The sequence below is a fragment of the Polyodon spathula genome, chromosome 2 (genome assembly GCF_017654505.1).
Source record: "Polyodon spathula isolate WHYD16114869_AA chromosome 2, ASM1765450v1, whole genome shotgun sequence".
Taxonomy (NCBI): Eukaryota; Metazoa; Chordata; class Actinopteri; order Acipenseriformes; family Polyodontidae; genus Polyodon; species Polyodon spathula.
The window spans coordinates 92,389,367-92,403,343 of record NC_054535.1 but is presented as its reverse complement, the minus strand read 5'-3'; the positions used below and the strand labels follow the sequence as shown (position 1 = coordinate 92,403,343).

At 37.4% G+C, this 13,977-nt stretch overlaps 1 protein-coding gene across 5 annotated transcripts in view; it reads right to left on the bottom strand.

The window, feature by feature from the left end:
- The window catches only part of LOC121303821 (zinc finger and BTB domain-containing protein 7C-like), a 68,243-nt gene that overhangs the window by 40,905 nt on the left and 13,361 nt on the right, over window positions 1-13,977 (bottom strand). For 2 of the 5 annotated variants that reach the window (XM_041234653.1, XM_041234662.1), the window contains exon 1: window positions 125-266. The exons of 2 other annotated variants lie outside the window; for them this stretch is intronic. The gene's annotated coding sequence lies outside the window, so the exon portion shown is untranslated. Of the gene's footprint in view, window positions 1-124; window positions 267-13,977 lie in introns of those variants that run through there. One more of the 5 variants, XM_041234627.1, reaches the window with a different exon arrangement.

The window sequence follows — 13,977 nt, the reverse complement described above, 5'->3', positions numbered from 1 at the left end:
GTATTACGGTCGAGCGAGTCTCTAGCTCACAGGCAAAACCCTTTAAGTTAAAGTACAGCATAGCTTTAAAAAATATAATATATAAACAAAAAACATTGCCAACAAAAAATTAAACAGTGCTAACCTTTTATCAGAGGCCTGTCGGTTTCTATCTTCTCTCTTTCCGTCTGTTGTCAGGCAATATTGTTGTATCCTTCACAGCATGAAAGGGAAGTGCTTAACTTTGTGCTTGAGGTACTACATTGTCACTGATTCATGTGAGGAAAATTCCTTGAGAGGTATATAAAAATTCACACCCACCCCTCCCTCGAAACCAAAAGTATTTGGCACAAATCCTCATAAGTCCACCTGTGCTGTTGAACAGTTAATAACACTCAGGCAAGTTAGGTTTTAAACCTGCAGCTCACACACTGACTTGGTAGTGTTGGAATGTGGGAAGACTTTCGTGGTCAGACCAAGATATTAGCGTCACAGTGCTATAAAATAATTTTAAAAAGACAACTTAAAATTATGTTTATTTGCAAGTTTTCGGGGTGCGTACATAAGCCAACTTGTTTGACTCGTGTTAAATACAAGTATAAAATGACTAAATATTTGAGGAAGAAAAAAGTAATTTACTAATTTAGTGATTGCTTGTATTAGTGCTAGAACTGAAACTTGTATATGGTTAAAATCAAGCCACTGTTGTGATGTAAAAAAGTCCTAATTCTGATCTCACAAAAAAAAAAAGTGACATGAGAGGCCAAAATAATGATGACAAAAGTAAGGTTGTTTAAATATACGTATATTTAAATGTATAAATGTACTCTTATAAGGGAAAACTTTGTATGCCTGTGTGTGTGTGTCTGCTCAGTATGTTGGTTTAATAGAGTGTGTGCAGCATGTCAATAATGGGGGCGTTTGCATCATTGATTAGAATTGCAGAGCAACAGGTGGGGCTTTGGAGTCATTGTGAATATTAAGGGTGTGGGGATGAACTAAGTATGAAAAAAAATACATTTCAATACCTTCTGCCATGATGAGGGGAACATTTTTCATAAAAAAATGTACATACACAACCTTTTGAGCATTCCAAAAAAAAATGGCAAAACAAACAAAAAACATCAAAACATGAAGTAATTGGAGGCAAAACGTGTGTGTAAAGCTTTGGATCCACAAATAAAAAGAAAACTATGAGCCACATAGTTATGGGAAAACCAGTTGCTGAGTCCGGCTCTCCAACACATTCACAGGCCAAGAGAAACAGAAATTCTAAGGCATGCACCGATATTAACTATATATTCCTGATATCAGTAATCATTTTTGTTGATGTCAGTATTGCAATCAAATACATCATAAGGTACGGAATACTGTTGGTATCAGAAACGTAGTCATATTAAAACGTATTTTGTTATTATGAAAACAGATTTCCCTAAGGACGCAACTCGGTAAACTGGGCTTTGCTGTAGACATTGTTTACAAATACTGAAAACATTTTTGTTTTTAAGTTTGTGGTTGTTAAAATATCTTAAGCACTACTAAACATGTTAATTGCTGGATTATTGGCTAATTGGGATTTTTCCTGTTTTCTACTTCTAATGATTTGTAAAGCTTAGATGTAAAACTTATGTAAATATTAGAGACATAAGTCAATAATTACCATTTGCATGCACTTTAAAAAATAACAGAAACCCAAACTAGACCCTTTTTTGGAAAAGAAACGCTGGCTATTTTTCCTTATCAACTGGTGGATTTAAATCCACCCCACGTAGCAGACAGACTGTATTTTGATAGTTTTTAAGTGGCCAGCTGGTAAATAACTGAACTGATGGGCTGTGATTTTCAAGTGCTTTTTGGCAAATTGCTTGTTTTTCTTAATGGCAATATTTACTCCTTCAGAAAGTGTTGAATGCCAGAAATAAGACCTTGTTAATATTGTGAGAGTTTCCTCTTAATTGGCAGCATCTTTACAATAAGTATTCAGTTATCGCCCTATTATTATTATTATTATTTTTTTAAGTATGTTTGGATTATTATAATATACTTTTAAGTGCACATATTTTAACACAGGCACTGTACTGTACAGACCCCCTGATGTGTCTTCATTTGTAGGAGTCGAGGAAACATTGACATTTTTTTTTTTTTTTGGAATAAAAGAAATAGTCCAGATGGAATCTAGTCATGCCAGAAAATGTTTGCCATGCAATCGACTTCAGCTAGGACACTGGGGGCAACACCACAGCTCTCAAGGTTTCAATTCCAGCCACTTTATGAGCTGTTTTCTTGTGTGGAGACACTGAAGCTACTGTAACCACAGCCTATACGGTGGACAAAACATACACACACTTTGTCATTCAAATTTTTTAAACAGCAATTTACAAAAAACTACAGTAGTATACGGTGGTTACATTTGATGTTTATAAGGTTTTTAATTAACATGCAAGTCTATTGCAACATTAGTGATCTGATGTTAATTCCAAACATTAGTTGTGCTAAAGGTTGTTTTTTTTTTTTCTCAAAGCCTGATCCTGTTGTACAGATGACATTTGTTCTGGCATATTAAATACTGAAAGCTGAGATAGCTATATTGACACAATTTACCTTGCTAATATATACAGGGTAATCTTCAAGGCTGTTAGTCCCTTTATAATGCAGCTCTGGTGGAAAAAAATTCACAGCAGAGTAATGGGACTTACTGTATCAGGTGGAAGCCCCAGCACAATGGATAATGTATTTAGGAGCATAATATTTTAACAGGTTTATCCAGGACGATGGTCCAGTTACTGTACAAGTTTTCAAAAATGACTTTCAAACCATGACAAACATTGTCTTTGTATGCTTTCCTGAAAACTGTAAGGTGCCCTCATAGCAGGCATATTAACCTAAAAGCATCACCTTGGCACAGAGACAATTTGCGATGAGGCGAGGCGAGGCGAGTCAGCCCATTTGCTGAAGGGGGAGGTGTGACTGTGTGGGTTGTCCTGATAAATAGCCCAGAAAATAATTGAGAGGAGTGCAAGCAATAACACCAGTGAATAAATAATTCAAGGGTTTGGTGTGTAAAGCCCAACTACAGGTCCTGTCCTGAACCCCCTCATAGAGTTCTACCTGATAAGCAGGCAGTTTAGCAACACCAGGGACCAAGTGCTGCTTTTAGAAAGAGCGTGTTACAAGAATTAACATTTAGGTCTCGTTCCACTAACATCTTTGAAGCTGTGCAAGTTAGGGAAGAAATGGAAAAACCAGCTTCACGTGTTACCCTGACTCTTTTCCCTCCAAATGTTTAAACTTGAAGGAAATCAAATTAATGGAAGCTAATAGTGTAAATTAAAGTTATGTACTCATATTTATTTTTCTCACTCACTCAAACTGCAATTTATTTATGACTTGGACCTACATAATCTCTTGCTGTGGGTTCCTATTGGTAACATGAGTGGAATTGATTACTCCCCCTGCAAATGAAAACAATATCAGAGCTCAAAAGTTAAGTGGGGATGGCCTTCAACCTTCAGCACATGGATGGAAGCTTCAGGTTGAGGTTTTCTAAACCTGTGGCCATTTTCAAAGCAACCATGTATCTTCTCCCATTTTTAGAAAGCACAAAAACATTTACAAGTCAATACAGCATGTATTTAATTAAAGCCCTTTGCTACTTAGCTTGTACAGTAAACATGGGTCAGTTTTGTAGTGTTCTAGCACTGATGAGCAAACCTATGACTTAAATATATTCTGTTCCAGCTTTGCCATAGATTCATTAATATAGCCAGTACTTGAATGCAGAAAGAACAAAACTCTATATATTGATGTAGTGGAGACTAACACGTACAAACAAGTAAGGGGCTGAGCACCCTCCCACACATTTATAAGCTACATTGAGCAAGATGATGAGTGAAAATTGACTTTATGCATGTTTCTCATACCCAAGGAGGAGTGCCTGGCTTTAGACAAGCTCTAGTGTTGGGAAAATGCTGAAAAAAAAAACTTGCCAGGGTTCACACTTATATCGAATTCAAGTGACACGTCACTTTATTTCCACTGTAGTTTTCTTACTAGTTCTTTCTTCATCGAGTCCAACTGTGTAACACCATGGTTCTGGGTCACCTCAGGACAGACCACACCTCACTGAGTGCAAGTGACTCATATAAGAACACTGGGTTTGTGCAGGCAAAATCCAGACTGGCTCTCAGATAGTTCCAAAGCCACAGTGAACTTCATGCTCCAAGTTAAATGTGTTCAGTCTTTTTGCAGAAGCAGGTACAAACTCTGAACAAACTCTACTGTTACCAGGACCTTAGTAGTGGTAGGCCCTTATCTCGGTTTTAGCATACTTGGGAGAGAACCGAGGGAAACACCCACCAACTCTGTGCGTTTACAAATCAGACGTTTTTATTAGAGTTATTAAGCATATCAATTGTTATGAGTCTTTGTAAAGCTGATTCCTTTTTAAAAGATTTCCTTATTTTCAGTTGCTCAGGAAATTATTTTGTTTCCTAATGACTGGGTAAGCAGTTTCCAATGTTGTTCAGATCAGCTCTATTATAAATCCCAGGACAAACCAGCTGGCTTATCAATCCATTTGCTCAAATAAATAAAATGTGTATTTCCACAAACACACTTTCACTACCTTAAATACCTTTTTTTAATTTAAAGTTTGAATGGGATATATAACTACTGCTTTGTAACAGAAGTAACAGATCTTAAGGTCAGAAAGATGGAGACATTTTATTCAATTTTGACATTTCAGTAGTAATACTAATACTAATAGACACGATAAATGTTGATGCACTATATCTCAGTCCCAGATGGTACAGTTACTGAGTTATGCCATTTCTCAAATGATTTTGAATATCCCTACACCCTCTCAGTATCATCTGACTTGCACTAAATACAGAAACTTAGATCCCGTTCACACCTGCGGTTTATGCCAACCCAGGGCCACCTTATCTCATGTGTGAACGCTCGATGCGGCCTAAAGTACCAGCGGTGTACTACGGTGTAACCAGCGGTGTACCACAGGGATCAGTATTAGGTCCTCTGCTATTCCTAATCTACATTAATGATTTAGATTCTGGTATAGTAAGCAAACTTGTTAAATTTGCAGACGACACAAAAGTAGGAGGAGTGGCAAACACTGTTGCAGCAGCAAAGGTCATTCAAAATGATCTAGACAAGATTCAGAACTGGGCAGATACATGGCAAATGACATTTAATAGAGAAAAGTGTAAGGTACTGCACGCAGGAAATAAAAATGTACATTATAAATATCATATGGGAGATATTGAAATTGGAGAAGGAATCTATGAAAAAGACCTAGGAGTTTTTGTTGACTCAGAAATGTCTTCATCTAGGCAATGTGGGGAAGCTATAAAAAAGGCTAACAAGATACTCGGATACATTGTGAAAAGTGTTGAATTTAAATCAAGGGAAGTAATGTTAAAACTGTACAATGCACTTGTAAGACCTCATCTTGAATATTGTGTGCAGTTCTGGTCACCTCGCTATAAAAAAGATATTGCTGCTCTAGAAAGAGTGCAAAGAAGAGTGACCAGAATTATTCCGGGCTTAAAAGGCATGTCATATGCAGACAGGCTAAAAGAATTGAATCTGTTCAGTCTTGAACAAAGAAGACTACGTGGCGACCTAATTCAAGCATTCAAAATTCTAAAAGGTATTGACAGTGTCGACGCAAGGGACTTTTTCAGCCTGAAAAAAGAAACAAGGACCAGGGGTCACAAATGGAGTTTAGAAAAAGGGGCATTCAGAACAGAAAATAGGAGACACTTTTTTACACAGAGAATTGTGAGGGTCTGGAATCAACTCCCCAGTAATGTTGTTGAAGCTGACACCCTGGGATCCTTCAAGAAGCTGCTTGATGAGATTTTGGGATCAATAAGCTACTAACAACCAAACGAGCAAGATGGGCCGAATGGCCTCCTCTCGTTTGTAAACTTTCTTATGTTCTTATGTTCTTATGTACCAATGCTGCCTTAACGCGTCAATGAGGTGACCTACCTCAAACCACTCCCCTACTAGGTCGAGCATAGTAGATCAAACAATGTCAGTTTTAAGAGGTAGCAACTGGGATGATGCAGAAATTAACCCTTAGCGATCCATTTATTCAGCGCTTGTCAGGCGTGTCAGGTCCAATGTATTTTCACACACGCTGATGCACGCTGTTTTTAATTTTTTTTTTTCAGAGTAAAACAGCTTTAAAAGGTATTGAACTGCAAAAAGACACTCAGTCCTGCATCTCCAGCCAAGTCCCAGCCCTTGTTCACTGTATTTTTCACATACCTCTTTATAGTCGTGCATACTGATAAATCCTCTCCTGATCACTCGTTTTATCAACAAACTCATCAATAATGCAATACAAGTCATTATTTTATTACTGCAACATCTCAAAAAGCTCTGCAACTGTCCGTGATATTCTTTGACTGCTTGATGCAAAAGCAGCTATCTCCTTTATGTCTGTGTTATCTCTGTGGTGCAAGGTGCTATCAGATACGCCCTTTTGAGTGGAGTTCAGAGAAAAACCTGCAAGTTTTTCCGAGAACTCTCGGAAATACTGAGCAGCAGGCCAGAGATAAAACACACCACGGATCTTAGATTTTATGGGACCTACAGCGATCTCCAGCCTGGAAAATAGCAATGGGGAATGCACTGAATACACTGACACGTTTGACGATGATGATGCTGGGTCAGTCATGAATGGTAAGTATTTTTTCATCGTACAGCTTTCATTAAAATGATAAAACTATATATATATATATATATATATATATATATATATATATATATATATATACGCACACACACATATTTCAGACTGTAGCTAAGACAGTAAATCTCAATATTGATAAATAATGCATATGACGTTGCATATTCAGTCACCATTAATATAATAATCTGTCTTGTGACTAATGTAATGTTTTCATCCTTGTTTACTGCATTTACACATGATCCAACGCAACCGCTTCATTCCAGTAACTGACTGCACTGTCAACACACGCCTTTATCTTATACAATAAGTACAGTACTAACAAAAAATAAATACAAATATTTTTTGCAACATTAAGATGGTCATATTTATGTTTGCAAATTTCCCAGCTCAATCTCTTATGTTGACTTCCGGGAATGCTGTGTTTACGTCACTGTTTACATTCCCGACAAGCACTTCGCCACAATTTAGGCTTCCTTTTCAGCCACATATGTGAAAGTATTTAGGCCTCCTAAAACCTCAACTGTGAACGGAAATTTGAGGCGGCCCAGAGACAGCTCAAGGCCGGCTCAGTAAGTGTGAACGGGGTCTTATTCTAATATTCTGGAATGAAACCCCACCTTGGTTGTTGATGTCATTAAGCATATACAGTAACTATACCCTTATTGCACTTGCTTTTGTCACAGATCAAAAGGTTATCTTTCCTGCATCCACCTAACAGGTTCATCCAGGGACAGGGTGGCCCCTGGCATTGGCCACCTGTCCTTCCTGCTGGTATGAATGTTGCCCCATTTGTTTTGTTGACTTTAAAAGAGTTGAAACTCTGGCTCCATAGGATTAGGACACGACCAAATAAGCCTATTTAACAAAAGCAAAATACATTGAATGTCAGGTATTCTTTCAAATTACTGGTGGGTGTTGTATTTCTGAACAGCAATGTCAGAAATAACGCAGTATTGCTGACTAATAGTTTAGGTAGCGTTAGGATGAACATGGATTTTTCAACTTGAAACATTCTTTCCCAAATTTTTTTGGATTAGCTGGAAAACACATATTTAATTCACATCACACTACATTAAAAATCTGGTAAAAAAAACAAAAAAAACTGGTAACCCATCAAATTAACTGTTAATGAAACAAGAGTACACACATGAGTGTAGAATGTATATTATTTATTTCAGACGCCATGTATGCATGTTTCCTTTGCATATCTTTTTCATACACAATTATGCTATATGAACAAATACAAACATGGTCATTTTTATTAAACACACGCAACAGCTAGGGGGCTCTATCCCACCCTGACACCAAATGTGGCAGGACCGCACTGTGGCCCAAGATGTTACTGGCAGGAATTAGACTCAGAGACAGAAAGCTGCAGTTTAAGCACTGTTGCACACATTAAATAAACACAAACACAAAGACAAAGGCCAAAACAAAAGGTTTACACAACACAATATAGGCTAGGCATTCACCTCCACTATAAAGGTCACTAACAGAACACAGTTACAGTCACCTAATTCCCCTCTCCACAAACAAAGGATTTCTCCCCTTTAATAAGGTGGCCATTCTCCAATTAGCACCCAATTACCCAATTTATGGAATGGCCACACCTATGATTGTTGGCAGGGACAGATGTAACCCCATCCCTGCATTACCCCCCACACACTATTTACATTTGCAGGGTTTTTCCCCAGCCACAGTCTGTAACAGGGGTATTCTGTTATGATTGTGGGTATCCGCTGATAGACGAGAGAGAGGCATGGAGGTTGACGTTGAAACGCTGCTCAGGAACCTTCTCCCTGCACAAACTAAAATACACAGTTTAAAATCCCCTAAATCAGGGTTTCCCAATCCTGGTCCTGGGGGAGCGCTGTGGCTGCTGGTTTTCATTCCAACTGAGTTCTCAGTTACTTAATTGAACCATTTACTAGCTTAATTAAACATTTTTAATTGTTTTCAGCTTTTAAACAGCTGGAGATTTCAAGTTAACTATACCATTTTAGAAGTAACCTGAAATCTGCAACTTTTTAGTTAAACTGAGAACAATAAAAAAGGTCTAATTAAGCACATTATTAGTTCAATTAAGGGTTTAATTAAGTAACTGAGAACTTAGTTGCAATGAAAACCAGCAGACACAGGAGTCCCCATGGACCAGGATTGGGAAACCCTGCCCTAAAGGAATCCCTTTTCTGAGAACTCGGATCCCGGTTAACACATGATTGGTTGCTAGTTTGCTCACCCTGATTCAAACATGCAGTCATCAGGATTCCCAGCTAATTCACCTCCAGCTTGCTAACAAAGAACAGCAAAAATGGAGTACCAAGAACAAGGACTGGCTTTTCAGACCCTTTTTAAAGGCATGTGGCCAGGGTTAATTGATAATCAATTAGTCAGTCAACACCTGGCCATGTGTTGCACATGTAGTTCAATTAGGCAGGGAGAGAATTCTAACTTCCCAGCCCTGCCACATTTAACACAAACTTGATTTGTAAAATTAAACACATTTTATTTATAATCTAATCCTTTCTGAAAAAAAGTATCTTCAACTTTCAGGTTATTGTATTTTTTAAAACACTCATGGAGGCAGGCCCAAGCCAAGAGAGGGTTAAAACAATTCCCCAGAAGTTTATTATAGGTTGTGAGGGGGTGTTCGAGAAGTGCCAGTGGTTCTCAGTGAGGCACTGCCAAGATAACGCCCCTTTCGCTGTCAAGCTGGTTTGGACAAGCTCTCCCCACCTCTCTTGTCTCTGCCAGCCCTTATAGCCCATTGCATGAGAAGACAGAATTAGGAATGTGATCTAACCAAGCACTCCAAGATATTACCTCACCTCCCTGCCCCCTCCCCTGTAACAATCTCTCTGCCTGTGCCAGAATGTTTTTCTTAGCCTCTCCTACACATTTTCACACAGCTCATCCTTAACACACTACCCACCCAGGTTAGGGGAGGGGGTGCAGCTCCAACATGTTAGTTAGTTAACCCTTCACTGCTGGCTTTACTTGCTTTTTTATGTTTTATTTATTTTAAATGAATTCCATCTTTATTTTCAGACTACACTGCCAGCTGTAGCGTAAAGAAAAACTTGGTATGGGTGATCAATATCAGAGTTATCTTAACTAGTGTATCGCTCTTGTTCTTTAGAGTCACTTTGTATCATTTTGTGTTTCAGTGATCACATCCTGGTGACGTTTTTAAATTATCAAATACATCAGGTGTAACCTAAGTGTAGCCTGTCCCCCTGAACCTATGTGTTTCTTCTAAATAATGTACTTACATATACTAGAGACAGAGTTGAAGGTCGAGAGGTTAACATTTACCCTTGGGTGTACCAGATTCCAAGAGCTTGAGTACACCTGGATGTGCTAACTGAAACAGTGAATCTAAACAAAAAAAGTACACATTAGTCAAGTTAGCTCTGATATTCCCAACCATATAAAGTTCTCCTTGAAGCTTCCTTAATTCTGTCCAACAGTGGACATCCTAAATGGGGGTTTATTTTCTATTTAAAAGTATTTCTTAATATATTTTTTTAATTAACACCTATTCTGTTGCATGTGACCCTCTGCTTCTGTCCTATACTTCCTGCAACCTCCATTGTACTGAAGTTCTAAAGTGGTTGTGGCCAAGTAGAGGTTCCCTACCAATGAAATAGGTCCAGGCTTCTTGACAACGTCCTGTTTCTGCAACTCTCAGCTTGCAAAGCTTGTGAAGGTAAATGAGACAGACATAATATTTTGTATCTGAATTTATTGTTCGCTAAGACCGTAAATGTTAGCCAGACATGTCCAGATAATAGTAAGTGTCTTTCTGAGGATACTTATGTACTACAGACGAGTTGCAAGATGTCTGTTTGTAACGCAGTCAGCACAGGTGCCAATTAGTGGTATAGAGTGTAGGAATGTGGATACCTGTTCCCAGGGGCACTGGAGCCGGGGGGCTGGGGAGGCCACGCCCCCTCACTTTTTGATACAAGGAACATGTGCCCAGCACACAATGTTTAGTCACGGTTATACCCTGTGTAAACTTTGTGAGATTTTTGTTTGAAATAAAAGTGCATTTTTAAAAGGATATTTTCATTTATTCCTGAAAACCGTTGCTGTCTTTAACGACTGCTGTGAAGTCAGAGCTCTCCAACCTCATTGACTGATTTTGTTGCTGCCCATACCTGTGGAAAGTTTACAACTCAATGCTGTCTATACAGATTGTATGTTTGACCAATATGCACAAATGTTTTAGCTTTTTTTTTCTCTCTCTCTTTTGATTATGGAATTTTCCTACACACAGGAAGTGGGCAAATTGTTCTTTTTGATATCAAATTCTTTTAAAGTTTACAGTTGTCTTTATCTACAGTATGTCAAGACTGAGTCCTACTAAAGCTGTGGTTTTGCAAAGAAACAGCAGTTAAATGTTTTTTTTTTTATCTCCCCAACAAAAAATTTCCCTAGTTAGAAAACATTAAAAGAATTCTTCATCAAACAAACTGTTTTGAAAGCACTTTCCCCATAACTACAGGGTTTTGTAGGAATAGACTTTTATTGCAGTAACTGTCAGAGAAATGTAAAATAAGCTACAACACATACAGGATGGAAGCTTATCAGCGATTTATATTTCATACAGGCCTTAACAATAACGGTAGAAGGAGGTGAATTTCACTTAGTTCCTTTATTTCAACATCACAAAAAGCACCAACCAACGAACAACAAAGCAGTATTTCCTCAAGCAGATCACAAAAGGGGATATTGCACAAACAAATTAAGTTGCAGACCTTATAGATTTACTCCAAATGTTTTTTATATATGTCATACATTACTTTATATTTATTTTTTTATTTTTTTAATTTTAATTGTCGCCAATAGTTTTTACTATTCCCCAATTTGGAATGCCCAATTATAATTGCTATCCCGGTTCACCCCCCGACGACTCGCAGAACAGAGGCTGAAACACACATCCTCTGAAACATGTTTCTGCTAATCCATCACTTTTTCACACTGCGGATCCACAGCGAAGTCACCAGACCTATAGTGCCGGAGGACAAACTATCTCAAACTATCTCCTTCCCAAAATTCAGCTTTTAGAAGTCTTTTCAGAGGCAGTGGTTAAAAAGGACATTAGTTAGTAAGCACCACTAAAAATAAGTATAATTGCAATCTAAGTTGAAATCAAAGTTAAAATAATTGGATCCTTTATTCCTTTTGACACTTCTCAAAGTTAAAAGCAAAAAACACAGTTCACCTTTTCATCAGGAGAAAATAACACAGCAATTAGTGGCATTCCCCTTGCGTAGTGTTTGAAATGCTTTGTTTGTGCTCACAGTAACCAACATTTCTAATTTTAAATCTCTTTTAACTGCATTGTATTTTATCACATTGTACTAACATTATTCAAATATTATTCACATTGCTATCTGATGTATGTAGTTAATCTCATGGTTTTGCTTTTTGTTTTGTAATTCTTACTGAATTTACTATATACTACATATAGTAATCCGTCGTGTACCCACCCATCACATATCCGCCCTTACCGTTTATCCACCATATTCAAGCTCTTCAGTAAAGTTTATTATTGAACAGAGAAGATTAGTTCAGAGACTGTAGATCCTACCAAAGTTTTCGTACACTGTTGCATGTACTCTATAATCTGCCATTGCTGGTAGCATCACGAGAGCTGTTCAGTGTGTTGATATGTAAATAAATCCTGTTCACCTGTGGGCTGTATCAACTTCAACCTCTGTCTCGATCTCCTGCCTGTCACTCAGCAGCGAATGCATGCAACCCCACGCCAGACAGCTTCCTTGTCACACGCATTTATACTCTGTATCTTTTTAAATAAAAGATCTAGGGGAGCGCCCTAATAAAAGCTGAATCTCAAAACAATAATTGTGTGAATATAGTAATTGTTACAGCTGCGTATAATGGTGTTCAAAACAGGATTCATTTATCCAACTTTTTACATACCCCTTATCTGGTCCCACCGCAGTCACGCGACAGATTACTGTGATGTAATACTTCTATTTTTTTATGTGTCTACTTAATATTGTAAAAACTTCAACTTAACAAGGGTGCAAAAATGTGATTTGATGGATTTATTGATGTTAGTCTGTCTACTGCTGAATGAATGTCTGATATCCAGTCTTTCTATCACTAGAAGCAGGTTGAGCAAATTATATTCCTGCTGATTTCTCAACTCATATCTCCATCTCATGTTTTTCTTTCCTCTATTTCCCATTCCTGTCTCTTTCATGCCAGGCTGTGATTAGTCATTTTCATTATTCATCATTTCTTGTTCTTTTTTCACAAAGTGTTCAGCTTCACAGCAAGGAAATGCCAGTACACATGAATGCCCCTGTATTCTTTACTTACTTAGAACATATCAAAACCAAAGTGTGCAGTACCTTAGTAAAAGTCAACCTGAGCTAGCAAATTCAATCTCAGAATGCCAGACAATCTGCATCTTTCTGCAGAGTGAGATTATTGATGAATGTAAAACTTCAGCTGGTATGCCCTTAGTAGCGCGTTGTACTCAAATTAGCTTTGTTTTTTTTCTGAATACTTTTTTAAACACCCTAATTGTTAATTACTGGAAGACTGTATTTTGTACTATTAATTGTGAAATACTGTTTAATCCCCAGAAGATAATGGTTTATTTAATTATTTATATTAAAGATTTTTGCTTGAAAAGGCACTGTTAAAAAAAAACAACTCACATTTATGTTAGAGAAGGCTGCTGTTAACAAAAGTCTACAAGAAAGTGTCAAGAATACAAAACCAAAATTAATTTAATAAACAAACAGAGTTTCTGTATTCATAAAGCAAAAATGTAAGACTACTATGCACATTTTCTCAAGTTACCTGGCATGAATAAATAGATTGGTAAAAAAATATGCGTAGGAAAGTAGCTTTGAAAATTCTGTACAAACCACAGATATTATGAACCCTTCAATTCGTTGAGTATTTAAATTCTGAAAGCAATTTAAGGAAAGCTTAAGAAATATGCTCCCAATTAATGTATTGCACACCTTGTTTTTGGTCTAAATGACAGACTGAACACTGAATTAAAACTAGTTATAAATATAACCTTACAGCAGTTCAGTTAATATTACTAACCTTTGTCCTACAACAGTGTATTAAAAATAGGCAACTGTCCTATTATTTGAATGTATTACTTATTATCTGGCTACCCTGCTAGAGATGAATCTAATACAAGAAAAGTGTGGTCAAATGCAGGGGGAAAAATGAATAACATGTATTTTTATGGCCATTTCATAATGTTACGTCTGATT